A 14,127-nucleotide genomic window follows, 5' to 3' on the forward strand; every position below is an offset into this window, starting at 1 on the left:
ATGTATATTTGTGTGTGTGTATATATATATATATTATATTAAATCCATAAATGTTATCAAGCATAGTGCTCAGTACTAAATATAGATAGTAATTTATTTTAATGCTGCCATACTTGTTTTGATTTCATTGACCTCTAGAACCATTTCATGCACATTAGTAAAGATTGTGAACATGTTAGAAAACTCTATAAATAGAAACAGAAACTTTGAGATTTTTGTTTTCAAATAACTTCCTGTACCATTTATTAAACTACTGTCTCTAAACTTTAAACTCACCATTCTATAATGTACTTTGTGAAGCTGGCACTGGAATTACAAGCCACACTTCCTGTTGGCTCCCTGTTTGGCAATGCCATGAGAGGGGACCAGAATGAGAGCAGGAGGCTGGAAGACCATGGAGAGGCTTGCTCCGTCCTATTTGCTTCTTGAATCTGTCTTTCTGCTTGTTCTCCCTGTGCACTCTAGAAACCATTTTTCATGCTGCAGTAGCACATCATTCTGTAGCAGATGTTGATGCCAGTTTTTAGTTATTCCAATGCTCATAGAACCAATCCCAGTGTCCCTCCTCAGCGACATTCGCATTGGCTGGCTAGGACACCATTTTCAAAGGTTTGAGTGGCAGCTTCGTGGGCAATTCCTCTGAGCTCAGAATGAGATACTAGCACCAGACAAGCAGCGCGTCTATAGAGCACTTCCCTTAGTCTGACAGGTTTTAATCATCTCAGCTTCTTCCCTGTTTCCCCAGCCCTAGGGGAGGCTGCCTCCTGAAGCCCCACAATACCTTATTTCAGTGTCCCCCTTCGCCTTTCCAGGTCTTCAATACCTAGTCATCGATTCTTTATCAATTGATTCTCTAATAGGTTAAGTCTGTTCTTTTTTTTTGAGGGGGTGGTTACAGGTTTTTAAATTTTTCACCCAAAGCAGCCTGTACTATTTCATCCTTTTTCTGCATCCCCGTAATCTTGTTCATTTACCATTTTTCTTCATTGTTCAGATACCATATGGGTTTCCCTAACTTTAAAGGACTAGATGGTTTTGTTTGCAATTCTTCACCCACATCATTACAATTTTTAAAAACAATTCTAACCAAAAATATCTGTGCTGGCAGAGCAGACATATTTAATCATTTTCAACCATTTCCTTGTATTTTATTAAATTCAGGGTATACTCTCTGTGTACGAATTCCTCCAGGCTCTTAAGTCCTGGTTTTGAAGTTAAAACACACCCAAGACAAATATAGCTAGAAAAAGAGGGAAGGTGGCAGTAGGGGTGGGAAAAAGAGGGACAGTGATTTTTTTTGGAAATAGAGAAACAGTAGGCTATCAGTGGTGATAAGGAAAAGACTGGCTGTGTGGTAACAGTAAGAGATGTCAGAGGAGATGGAATATTCCCTGGTTATCTTTATAATAAGGGTGTGCATTGCGCTTTATGACCCATGAGGAGACAATGACCCTTCCAGAATGCCTGCATTGGCCTAGACACTTTAACTTGGGACCACCTGGAATTCATTTTAGGAAGACAGAACACTCCAGAAGGATTAAGGACCTTACCTCAAAGACTGAATGAATTAGTTAGGGGGAAATATCTTCCAAATTTACTTTAAAAAGTTTCAAAAATGCTATTTAAAGCTAAAAAGCCAAAGAAGCAAGAACACAGTCAATTAATACTGTGAAATATTTGGGGTAAGAATTGGGATGAAGTAGGAAGGAAGAAAAGGACTGCAAGACTTGTTACCTAAGGGATATAATTATGCCTGCAACATATTTCCCAGGGATATTTCAATCTTTAAGTTTTCAGCTTCTGTGCTTTCAAAAACCAGCCGTATAAGTGTGTGATCCAGAGGCAGTGTGAGACATATCACTGATTACTCTGAGCTCCCAACTGTCCTATTTTTTATAGCTATCTATAGCTATGTAGTTGACAATAAACTATTTTATAAATGTCAGCCACTTCTCACAAGTTTAAATTGCTTGCTTTCTACCTGTGAAACACTTAGAGAAATGACTTTAAGTTTTTCTCTAACTTAACCCTTAGTTGCAGCAATCAGAGAAAATTTGATTTTGTATAAGACTTCTTTCAATGAATGTTTTACTTGAATGTGGTAACTACTTCTTAAACTGGAGCTTAGTGCAGTTTTGTGAGTAGGTAAAATTACATTTTTGTTTTAAATTTAAAAATAACAGTCTATCTTTGCAGACCTGGAATAGATTTCTAGGAACTCTAGTCCCTCTGTTCTATGTAGGACACCCCTCTGGGGCATCCCAGTTGGGGGACCTTTTATTTATTAATTGGTAACTCCAATAGGTGGAAAATGTTGATGCTCAAAGCATCCATTTCTCATTCATTGAATGAGAAGAATGTTCTCCCAATCAGCTACTCAAGGTATAACTAAATTGAAACATGCCCATTCTGATAAGCCAGAAGAATCAAGAGCTGATCTGAATGGGTGGAGGAAGCCAGAAAGAACATATTGAAAAAGGTGAGTGTAGAATGGCAGGAAGATAATTAATTGATCATAAAGGAGCAGAAAATAATCTGATGAATGGAAGCAAATTATTTAGCTTTGTTTCATATGAGATGAGTAGAAAAATGAAAGTAAGGATGTTTCAGTAAATGTGGCATCCTTTAGAGCAGTGGTTCTCAACCTTCTGGCCCTTTAAATACAGTTCCTCATGTTGTGACCCAACCATAAAATTATTTTTGTTGATACTTCATAACTGAAATGTTGCTACTGTTATGAATCGTAATGTAAATATCTGATATACAGGATGGTCTTAGGCGACCCCTGTGAAAGGGTCGTTCGACCGCCAAAGGGGTCGCGACCCACAGGTTGAGAACCGCTGCTCTAGAGAGATAAAATATAGGATCATGCCTATTTCTATTTTGAACTGTTTTCATTTATTTGTTCAGTAAATATTTATTGAGCACTTATTTTGTGTGTGTGTGTGTATTTTTTTTTAGTACTTAGTTGGAGAGTAGGTATGTATATACAGAATAACAACATCTAATACATCTTTAGATGAATGTACTGATGAAGTGGCCTATTTTCTTTTCCCTCTCTTTTGAACATTGCTATGGCTTCCATATCTACCTCATTAGTCTATTCCACAACCCTGGTAGGTTGAATGCTATGCCTATTTTACATGAAGGAACTGAGCAAGCACAGAGGTGTTTAGTGAGGGGCCCAAGCTTGCATCTAGAAACAACCATCTCTGTTTGGCTCCCAAACTACTCTTAACTGCCACACCAGCTGCCGGCCAGAGCTTGTCAAAGTGATAGTGTACCGCTGCCAGCAAGTTTACTTGAACAGATAATCTATAGTATATAGTAATGAAAAATGAAGTTTTAAAATTAGTATTTAATAAAGGCGTAAGACTGCCATTATCGAATTCAGAAGTGACAAAGTAACAACAATGATTGCAAAAGAGGATTCTAGACTTCTTTAATTAAAGAACTGGAAGGAAGTAGAAGTGATTTTGTTTGTTTGTTTGTTTTTGAAAAGGCATGCCAGTAATAGTCATAGCATGATATGAGGCAGGATTAGGTTCATGGACAATTTGAAGGAAAATTCATCCGAAGCTGGGAAGGTGAAGGTGAGGAGCTAAGGTAATGGAAGAGTTAAAAAATCATTCCTTAGTTGGCAAGCTTAGGAAACCAGGGGTGGTAAGTATACTATGATTGATAAAAAAAAAATGGAATGAAGTGGTTCTTTTGGGTATGGTGAAAAATATTCAATATTCACATAATCAGGAGCTTTATTGTATATTTAGAGAGTACAATTCTATGGCATCCTCTCCAGCTTTTATCCACCCCCAATTCAAACTTTTTATCTCCCACCAGAGCAAAAGACCAAAACACTTTTATAGGAAGCGATAATTTGGAAAGACTGGGCTATAAAGCCGGTTGACCTTGGTGTTGATAACAATAATGGATTTGGTTAGACCAGAGATCCCCTCTTTCTAGCAGCCCTATGTAAAGACAGTGAAGGCTGTTTTTGCCTTTTGTCATTGGTATAGAAGTTACTTAGATTCCAGGGTCTTTCTGTCCTTCCTCTCTGCCTTTCCTGCCCCCTCCTTCCCATTTTGGTTGTAGGTGAAATTCACAAGGTGTGCTTGAGTCACTGTGGCTGATTTCTCAAGATAATGAATAATGATTTTAATTGGATAACTGACTGAAAAACAGAAAAGATCTTAATTTGGGGTATATTTTATATAGATCTGTCTCTAACTGATCCTGATCAATATCTCCCCTTGAGCCCCATCCTGTTTGTTCAGAGAAAAATTTGTTCTTGTTTTATATTCAATAAATGAGTCACCAAAGTGTCTTAATATGTATTAGACACCATTTAACATATTGGAAATTTTACTTACCAGTGGAGTTAGTTTTATCTCAAATATTTCCTTATTAATTCAATCCAAACAAGCTTTTCAAAAATCTATATTTTGTAAATGTGTGTGCATGTTTCCATCATTAACTTATAAAACTTTATTCAACTTTAAAATATTAACTTCTATTTCTCACTTCAACAAAATTGTCAGTATTTTTCCTTCTAATTCACTCATTCTTTGTCTTGAAAGAAAAATCAATAATCTCTATGCTCCAAGGTCTATATTTATCACATTCAACCTTCTTCTACTCTCCTAACAAACAACAAAAACAATAAAGGAACAAACTCAAGAAACAAAAATAAATTGAAAAGAGAGAGAAAGAAAATAACAACTAAAGGCACCAAAGTCTGACGTGATTTCATAATAAGAGAATAGAAAATATTTCAACAAACGTATGGCATTACATGATGGGCCGCATCTTTAAGAGTTTGAGTAATCAATAGAAAATATAAATTTATTGAACATATTTTCTCACAAATATTTCACATGGTTTTGCTGTAAATTTTATGGCTTGTCACAGATACATACCTCTTCAATAAGATTCTAGAAAAGGAAGGAAGATATTACCAGGAGTTGCACTACAGCTGTCACTTCATACTTACAGCAACGGCCTCCAGGATTTGTTTAACAGCATCTGCAGCATCTCGTTCACTGTAATATCCCTTTTCCACAATCCTAAAAAATACACATGTGCTCAGTTGAGTGGATGCTAAAAGAAGTTAGTTATATTACTGTTAAAGAGGATGCATCCAAATAATTACAACAGGCTACCCTAACACTAGAAAAAAGATTTCCATAAACTGGCACTTCAGAAATCTTTGAGTTTATTTAAGAAAATAAAAGACATTCATTTTCTATTAACATTATAAAAATAAATAGGACAATTTTTTTTTTATTTTTAAACTTTGTATTGTGAATCATTATAAGCATATACCAAGTTAATAATATGACATCAACCATCTCTGTACTTTCAGGAATGTTTTGAATTTATTTTCTTCCATTACTTTGGTTTTCTTCGTTGGGTTGTGTATTTATACACATATAAATGTTTTTCAACTTTTGATTTACATGGTTCTTCTATAATTTTCTTAATTTTAGTTTATTTTGCAATATTGAGCTATAGTTTTAGCCATACCATGGGCACATCCTCCTGGCATGCTTTCACTGCCTAAAGGAAACTTTTTCTGCTTATTTTCTGTGCTCTTTTAATCATTTTATATTGGAATTAAATGAGACACCTCTCTGTTGCTGTTTATGTTCAAGCCAAATTGGTTTGCTTTTTTAAAATTGTAGTTAACAAACAATATTTTATTAGTTTCAGGTGTACAACATAGTGATTTGACTTTTATATTCCTCACAATGTGATCACCACAAGTCTAGTAACCATCTGTCACTGTGCAAAGTTAATACGATGGTACCGACTATTGTCCCCACACTGTACATTACATCCCCATGACTTATTTTATTTTTTGCAACTGGAGGTTTGTATCTCCTTTTCCCCTTCACCCTTTTGACAGAGAGACGGGCCACGCTATCTTTCCTAGCTTCATGGCTTTTGACCTTCTGTGTTTTGTGTTTGGTTTTGTTTTTTTCATGAAGCATTAAAAGTATGATCTAATACTTTCTGAGATCTTCTCTATCTGGAACTTCATTCCCTTGCCTCTACCATTTCTACTCTGATTATTGGAGTTTCTCCCTAGCAGTTTCTCCTAAATATTGGGCTTTTTCTTACGGGGCGTCAGGTATTAATTTCAGGAGTTCACAGGGCCTTTGAATGCATTAGTCACTTCAGACCTTATGTGAATCCAGCTTTACACTTCTCAGAAATTCGGATGGCAAAATGGATTTCAACTGCTTTCCTTGCATTGGCCCATCTTGCTTCCCAATAATTTGGAGATTTTAGAAATTTGAGAGTTCTGCCACTCTTAGGTCACATGACCTCTAGTTAACCATTGCTTCCTCTTACATAGATGCTAACACCAGTGGCTCTTGGACTTGTCATTTTTTCCTCATTCACTTGTATGTTAGGCTTCATGGGGATACCTTGTCACCTGGTTTTGTTATGTCGTCTGTGAGTTTTTGTTTTTTTCTGTCCTAGTTTCTCTGTCTATTCTTAAATTACTTTTTATCTTACCAGAATTTCAAGAGAAAACACATTTTGGAGATGGCATTGTATAAGATGTTATTAGCTAATAAAAAGTTTGTAGTAAAGACGTGAAAAAATCAACTCAAAACATAAAAGAGACAAAACAACCAATTTTCATAATTTTGGACTGAAATTTGTTTTAGATCATTGATTCCTCAAATAGTATAGTTATTTTTCAGAAAGTATCTTCCTTTTTGAAAAAGAAATTAGCAAGAAGTTGTAAGTTCTCGAAATAGCTGGTGTTAAAAGTTGAATTTAAAATCTATAAAATGTTTTCACAATAGGGGATTAAGGGTGAGAAATGCAGAACACAACATTATGACAAAAATAAAAGAAGATATCCCAATGATCATAACTGTCAAGATTCAGAAAAATTATATTGATACAGAAAATCCAATTATTTTATTTTCTCCATTCAATTATTTAGAATATTGTCAAGAAACACAAATTCATCTTTTCAAAGGATAGAAGATGGAATATTTTTCTCCCTTTTTTGTTTCTTAGATAACTGTTATGCAATAGGATCAAATAAAATGTGAAAATACATTAAAATATTTGGGGGACTATTATTAATTGGTTCTTGAAAATCAATTTTCATCTGATATTTCCTTCCAAGAATACACATTTTTCTTGAATTCATGTTTGAGTTCATAGTCTACCTACTAAAAATGTAATTGAAATAATTTCTTGAACTATACTTTCTGAACATTTTAAAATTAAGTACAAGAGAAGGAGAAAAGGACTGTTGCATCAGAGAAAGTTTAAAACTTTGACTACCATTATATCAACCACTGCATTTTGCTCTAAATATGGATTTTGTGGGACACCCACCACCCAACACGAATGTAATTAGTGTCTCCTCTGTGCACTCCACCTGCAAGCCTCAGATGAGACCACACATAGTGGAGAAGTTATTAACAAAAACATTATCATAGATGCAATTCATGCTATATTACGGTTTGTACAGATGAAGGGTTTATTAATTCTGTTGTCAGAAATGTCTCTAGAGTAACATGTGGGGCAGGAGCACAAAATGCAGGCACCTTCCCTGCCTCACCTCAGTGTGAATTCTGCACACCATAGCTTGGCCCTACCATCAGAATGCAATTGTTTCTCTTCCAGGCTCCTTCTCCTAAAAGGAACTTTGTTCCCAAGTTGATTGTTCATCAGAGTGTCACAGAGTTAGGTTCCTGGAACTCAGATACTCAATTTTAAATATTTTATAAGTTGAGCTACCACCAAGGCCATCCATGACTGACTAGGAAAATCAATAGCATGAACTTCTCAAGGTGCAAATGCAGGTTTATCACTCAGAACGAAGATGATAAGTGAAGATTCTAGTGACCAAGCAAAGAAAAATGAAGTTCTGCAATCTTTATCTTTCCATTTAGGTAGCATGACTACAGTAGATGTGTTGAGCCAGTGCCTTCTACAGGTATGGTGGCAAACATCTTAGTTTCTCACTAGATTGTTGCTTTGATCACCCAGAGAGCCTAGCTCCAAGACTTACTCATAGTAGGCAATCAATAAATGTTCGTGGAATCAGTATCAATTACCAAGTAAATGATGCCAGAAAAATGTCAGACTGCGGACATTTGGACAACTCCTTTGCCTATGTTCCTTATCATAGGGAACAAAAGCACTGAACAAGCAAGTACACGGGCCAGGGATCCAGGGGAGAACCATCATATAGATGCTTCCCAAGGCAAAATGCAATAGGTGGAAGGGTTACACTGGCCTTAGGAAGAAAGTCAGAGTCACATAGTTTCTAGATATCATTGTAATACATAAACCTTTTTAGAATCGTATTTTGAGCAAAACCAAAATGATTCAAATTTATTAAAATAGAGTAATTTTGTTCCATGAAACAACACAAATTCCTACCTAAAATTTAGCTGAAAAAAATTTTTCTTAGTTTCCCATGAATTGAACATGCATATACAGTAAAGAGTTTATAGCTTTACATAGAAAATACCAGGACTTCAATTTTTAGAAGCAATAAAATGTTCAATCATGATAGCGTTTTTAGAGCTGTAAAAATAGGAGGATAATTATGGTTATTTTTGTTTTTATATTTAAACATACGTATTGCTGTATTTCTCTTCATATTTAATAAACTAAGTCATGCTTTGTAAAATAACAAGAAGGCAGTTACAATGCCACCAGCATCTTAAGATCATTTTCAAAGGCCCAGGGCCATGTAGTTTGTTGCTATGCCACACAATTTCCCATAGTTCCATGCGGTCTGGGTTAGAAGGCTCAGTGATAAAAGCAAAATCTTTCCTAGGATTTTAATAACAAATCTGACCCAAAAGGCTGCCTTGGGATCCCAGTGTTTTCAGGTCCCTGAGTCGCTAACTCGTCTAGCCGACATCTGGAGATCTGGGAAAGCAGCACAATAAGGTGTGTTTCCCTGGGCTCCAGGCTGTGACTCTGTGGCCCCAACAGGCCTTCTACTCCAGGCTGTGCCTTTTCTTTCCACTGTTTGCTGTGTTAGTTCATATGCTACTCTTCCCCACAATTGGGATGTTTTCCTTCTCATCATTTTAAAATTGTAGGAGAAAACACAGGCAATGCCTCTTTCTCTCCATGGATCTGCTTTAAAATACGACTTCTGTGCATTTGTTCTGTCACCTTAATTGCTGCAAATTGAATTGAGCACATCTCCAGCTGGGCAGTTAGCACAGGCAGTGCAGCTGAAGAGCTCTAATCTGATCATATCCAGAGGCCTCAGACTTCCTGGCACGTACATTGGGAGCCTACTGCCTTCTCCACCAATGGCGGCTTTTTTTCAAATGGCGATGTTATTGTGATTAGATGACTGTAGGTTAATGTGAGAAAGACATCGCTCTTATGAAAATGTGTACTAAAAGATTGAATGACAAATGGTAAAATCCCCAAATAATATGAGTTTTAGGAACCAAGTCTTAAAGACTGCTAGTACATCATTATGCTGTTACATACCAAAAAAATTACACTAAAATGAATTCCACTGTTTCCAATTAAATCCACCACTCCTTTATAAGCTTCATTCACTGCTTTTCCTCATTTCATCGATGGCCCATTGGTCTGTATTGATGCTTTTTCTAAGAACTTTCCCAAAGAGTATTAAATTCATATATTTAAAAAATAATTTCAAAGGTATTATTACCACCTGTTAAATTTGAAAGGTAGGGAGAGAGTGAGGAGACTGTGGGTCAATGTGGGTGCTGGCCAGGAGCTGACAGTGCAGGAGAAAGGGAAGGCCAGATCCAATTGTAGACCTGGGAACAGAGACCAGGGATTTCTAGTTCAATTCTCTCCTACTATACAATAAAAGCCTGACCCAAAGACGTTATATAAATTGCCCAAGAGTCCACTGTTTATTAAATCCCTCATTTGACAAATATCCAGCAGCTTCTTGCTTCCTGTCTCAAACAGCTTCTAAAATGGAGACTAAGGTTCTCTATCTATCCCCCACTAGCGCAACCTGCTTTGGGACATCACTTTGTCCTTCCCTCTTCCCTTTGCCTGCTGATTTATGATTTCTCACTTAGGATTCAGCTCAAAGACTCTATTCCTCCCTGAAGCCATTTCTGATTTAGAAGATTCCCATATTTAGTATTCCGTGTACTGTTTATTTCCCAATCACAGCATTTATCATGTGAATCCTTATAGCCAAATCCGTGGCCAACCTCTAGCAAATACAAAGCATCGTATTATATGTCTTTTCTGTGCCAGTTCTTATCTGTATATATTGTTAGTCCCTTCTCATTTATTTATTCTTTTATTTTATTAATTAGTTAATTTATTTATTTATAATGTTCAATAAATTTCTAAGAGTCGTGACTAGCCCAAGCAGGATGGAAGACCAAAACCTCTGCAGCTTTCTTTTTCACATTATACCATAATTTTGTAGAAGTCTTTTTGGGGGCCAGATTTTCTTGGACGTACACACGAAATCACTGATTTTATTCCAAAAATGTTAATCAATCTTCCTATGCAATTTACTGCTTATATTCTACACGAAATGGAAAATTTCACTTGGATTTTTACTAAGTTTAGTTTTTTAGAAGCACCATAAAATAGATCTTTTATTGCTAATAAAATACAACCATTTTGCCCATAATGTACTAACATGATTATCTTTTCATCAATTGCTCCATTAGTGCATTCATTAGATACAATTAAGGCCATCATTAGACCAGGGATGAATTTTTATCATCACAATTAAATAAATTTCGTTTTTGACTTGAGTAAGGAAAAAGAAAGTATATTATGATTTTTAACTCTCAAGAAAGAAAACAATGCATAGATAATAATAAATGATATGTTTTCAGCTTGATACAATTTTAAAGATAACTGCAGAATTAAGTAATATAATGGAGAAACCAAGTTCATCTCAGATATGGCAACAGACATGTAGACAACAATATTAACGGGGAAAGACAGTCTACTGTCTAAGACCACTGAGAGTTTATAGAGTAGTTGAGTGCTTTACTGGCTGTCTGCCATTCTTTAGATGTATTCTGTTAATTCTGAATATTTCATCAATTTTCTCTGTAAATGAAATTTATCACCAGCATTCAGTTTTTTTTTCATTTTTGTTTAAAGCTGAATTAACTCTATCCCATCAAAATCAACTAGACTACAAGATGAGAGAACCAGAATTATTTCATGAAAAAAAGGTTGGGAAATAAGGAAGGAAAGAGACTCATGACTCCAAAATAACTTGTACAAAGAAAGGTAGGTAGGTAAATAATATGTGCTGTTGGTAGACAATAGCTTCAGTGTGACATCCCTGTCCTGCAATTATTTACAATTAAAGAACATGAGATTTCTCTCTGAGTTCTCCTTCAAGAGACCTCATGGCTACAAAACCAGCAGGATTTAACCATACATAGACTCTAAATGTACCTAAAGAAGGAATATGTTCATGAAAGAGTCGGCTAAAGAGGTATTAAAAAAGGAGCCACTATTGGCAAATTTTGGCAACATTCAAATAAGCTAGTCCAGATGAGTCTTGACTAAGCGTGGGAACATGGTGGTTTTAGAACAGGACTTTCCTGATATAATCAGAGTGATCAGACTGTGTCAGATCCGAGACCGAGTGGAACAGAGTGTCTCAGCATCAGAGAACTGCATCAAATTTGTTCTGAGGTTCGGAGAAGTTAAGCAAATCAGGTTAGTTAGTTATTGGTCCCTTAAGTATAGCTACTAGCCAACTGCCACAAGAAGTATATATTTAAAAACTGATGCCTACTTCCCTCAGTTGATTCATTTATTGGTGATGAATGAATATACTGAAAATGTTACAACTCTCAAAGTCTGCTCATTCATAGCACTTATTTTAAGGAAACTTCAACATATGTAATGAACAAATTATGTATCTGTTGAAGATATACATGTAGCTCCAATCAAGCTGTGCCATTATGCTCCTTCCTACTTGATGATCCAAACCTTCACTGGATAACATTTAAAACAGAACCTTTGAAAACCAATATAATTACTTTTAGAAGCTCTTGAGTACTTCCTCACCCAACACAATCTAAACTTATCCCCTTTATTTTTAAATTATTTTTAAAAAATATTTCTTTATTGATTTCAGAAAGGAAGGGAGAGGGAGAGAGAGCGAGAGAAACATCAATGGTGAGAATCATTGATCTGCTTCTCTTGCATGCCCCCTACTGGGGATCAAAACCAAAACCCGGGCATGTGCCCTGGCTAGAATCGAACCTGGGATCTTCCAGTCCGCAGGCTGATGCTCTATCCACTGAGCCAAACCATCTAAGGCTAAACCTATCCCCTTTAAGTATCTTCCTTCTCAGAGTCCACTAATCTTAATGGTTGTTCATTCGTTCATTCATTCATTTAGCAAATATTTATTGAGAATTTGCTGTGCTTTAGGCACCTGGATACATCAGCAGTTCCCTCAATCTCTTTTCTGTCTTCTGTCTACAGTCCACATCTTCTTAACCAATTTTATAAATCAACAGGACCTTTACATCTGTGCATAACTTCTAACCATTTCTAATATATACCTACTCAGTCCTTTGACTTCTTCCAATTTCATTATGTTTTTATTATGCCAATGAACATAGCAAAGGGGTCCCAAGAGATAATCAGGGTAAACAGGGAATTCTCCTGAGAAGACGAGGAAGGTGGGAAAGCCATGGAGACTTGAAGCTTGTGTCTCTTAGACAAACAGTTTGTCTATATTATTATGCTCTACCAGTTTTCTAGGCACACTCCCAGCCATCCTCAAACCTCTGTCTTGAGTGATGAACATATGAACAGACAACTAAAATTGGTTATTATTGAAGAACATGTTGCACTCTGCAACTTGGAACTCTTTACAGAGCCTAACATAGAAAGTAGGCCTCAAAATAGTCATTTGAAGAGTATTGATTTTTAAGAGCTTTTGGATCATAATAAAGAATACAATTATAACACATCTAACTTTCTATCTAATGTTTTCTTACAAAATATTGTCATAAATCTTACTGTTTAGTTTAGATTTAGTATGACTTTAGAAATTCTGTGTTTATTGGGGAAGTAAATTTTTGCAAAAGTAAATAGATATAATGCTTCCCTTTTTATTCACTAAACATCCCAACTTTTCATCCACTTACATCTTATCAGGTATGACTCTCCTTTTGTTCTACACTCCTCTTAAGATTTATTTTAGTAGAATTTATTAACTAGTATGATGTGTCCTTATAGAAAATTTCAGGAGAAATTTCCCTTTAATTCTTTTTTGGTGATTAGAAGCAAAGCCTTTCTGTGGTTGGATTTCCAGAACCAACTCACCTGTCAAACAGCTCTCCTCCTGTGACAAGTTCCAGGACCAGACTGATTTCCGTAGGGGTTTCAAATATCTCTTTGAGTTTTATCTGGAGAAAGATATAAAAAATGATCACACATTCCTTATTTTCACCTTTCTAAGAAATAGCTAAAGCTATGGCTAAAACAAAACTCTAACAGTAATGTGTTGGATCATTGTCAATGAAAGGTCCATATGCCAGTATCAGGGAGCCGTTTGTCACTCTCTGGTTGTTATTATCAGTGACCTCATTTCTTCAAGGGTCCTTTTGAGTTTTGATATTATTCCTTTTGACAGATGAAAGATACCTGCCTTAGAAACACTTTCTAATTTTTATCAAAATATCTCGGTTTCTGGATTGCTGCAGAATCTATACACATAAAAGCCTAAGCGACCAAACCACCAAACAACCAGTTGACTGGTCGCTATGGTGTGCACTGACCACCAAGGGGCAGATGCTCCATGCAGGACTTACCCCCTGGTGGTCAGTGCACTCCCACAGCCAACCTCCCGTGGTCCCTCCCCCTGGCTGGCCAACCTCCTGCAGCCCCTCCCCCTAGTGGGCCAACCTCCCATGGCCCCAATTGGACCCAATCACCGGCCAGGCGGAGGGACCCCACCCATGCACAAATTCGTGCACTGGGCCTCTAGTTTAAAAATAAAAGCAAACAAACAAAACTTCTTAAGCCATTGGAAAGCATCATGGTTGCTGGAAATGCAAATTCATCTTCTTCCAGGAAGGAACTTGGAATCTGGGTCTGAGACAGAATAGGACCAGGGGAAAGTATGTC

General features: G+C 36.4%; 1 protein-coding gene across 1 annotated transcript in view; it reads right to left on the reverse strand.

Annotated features, from left to right (window-relative positions):
• CAMK4 (calcium/calmodulin dependent protein kinase IV) overlaps positions 1 to 14,127 on the reverse strand; it is a 69,360-nt gene that overhangs the window by 40,841 nt on the left and 14,392 nt on the right. The window contains exons 3-4 of the mRNA XM_023750177.1: positions 13,324 to 13,406; positions 4,991 to 5,063 (exon numbers count right to left, since the gene is read on the reverse strand). The gene's annotated coding sequence lies outside the window, so the exon portion shown is untranslated. The remainder of the gene's footprint in view (positions 1 to 4,990; positions 5,064 to 13,323; positions 13,407 to 14,127) is intronic.

Source organism: Myotis lucifugus, unplaced genomic scaffold, assembly GCF_000147115.1.
Source record: "Myotis lucifugus unplaced genomic scaffold, Myoluc2.0 scaffold_0, whole genome shotgun sequence".
NCBI classification, from domain to species: Eukaryota; Metazoa; Chordata; class Mammalia; order Chiroptera; family Vespertilionidae; genus Myotis; species Myotis lucifugus.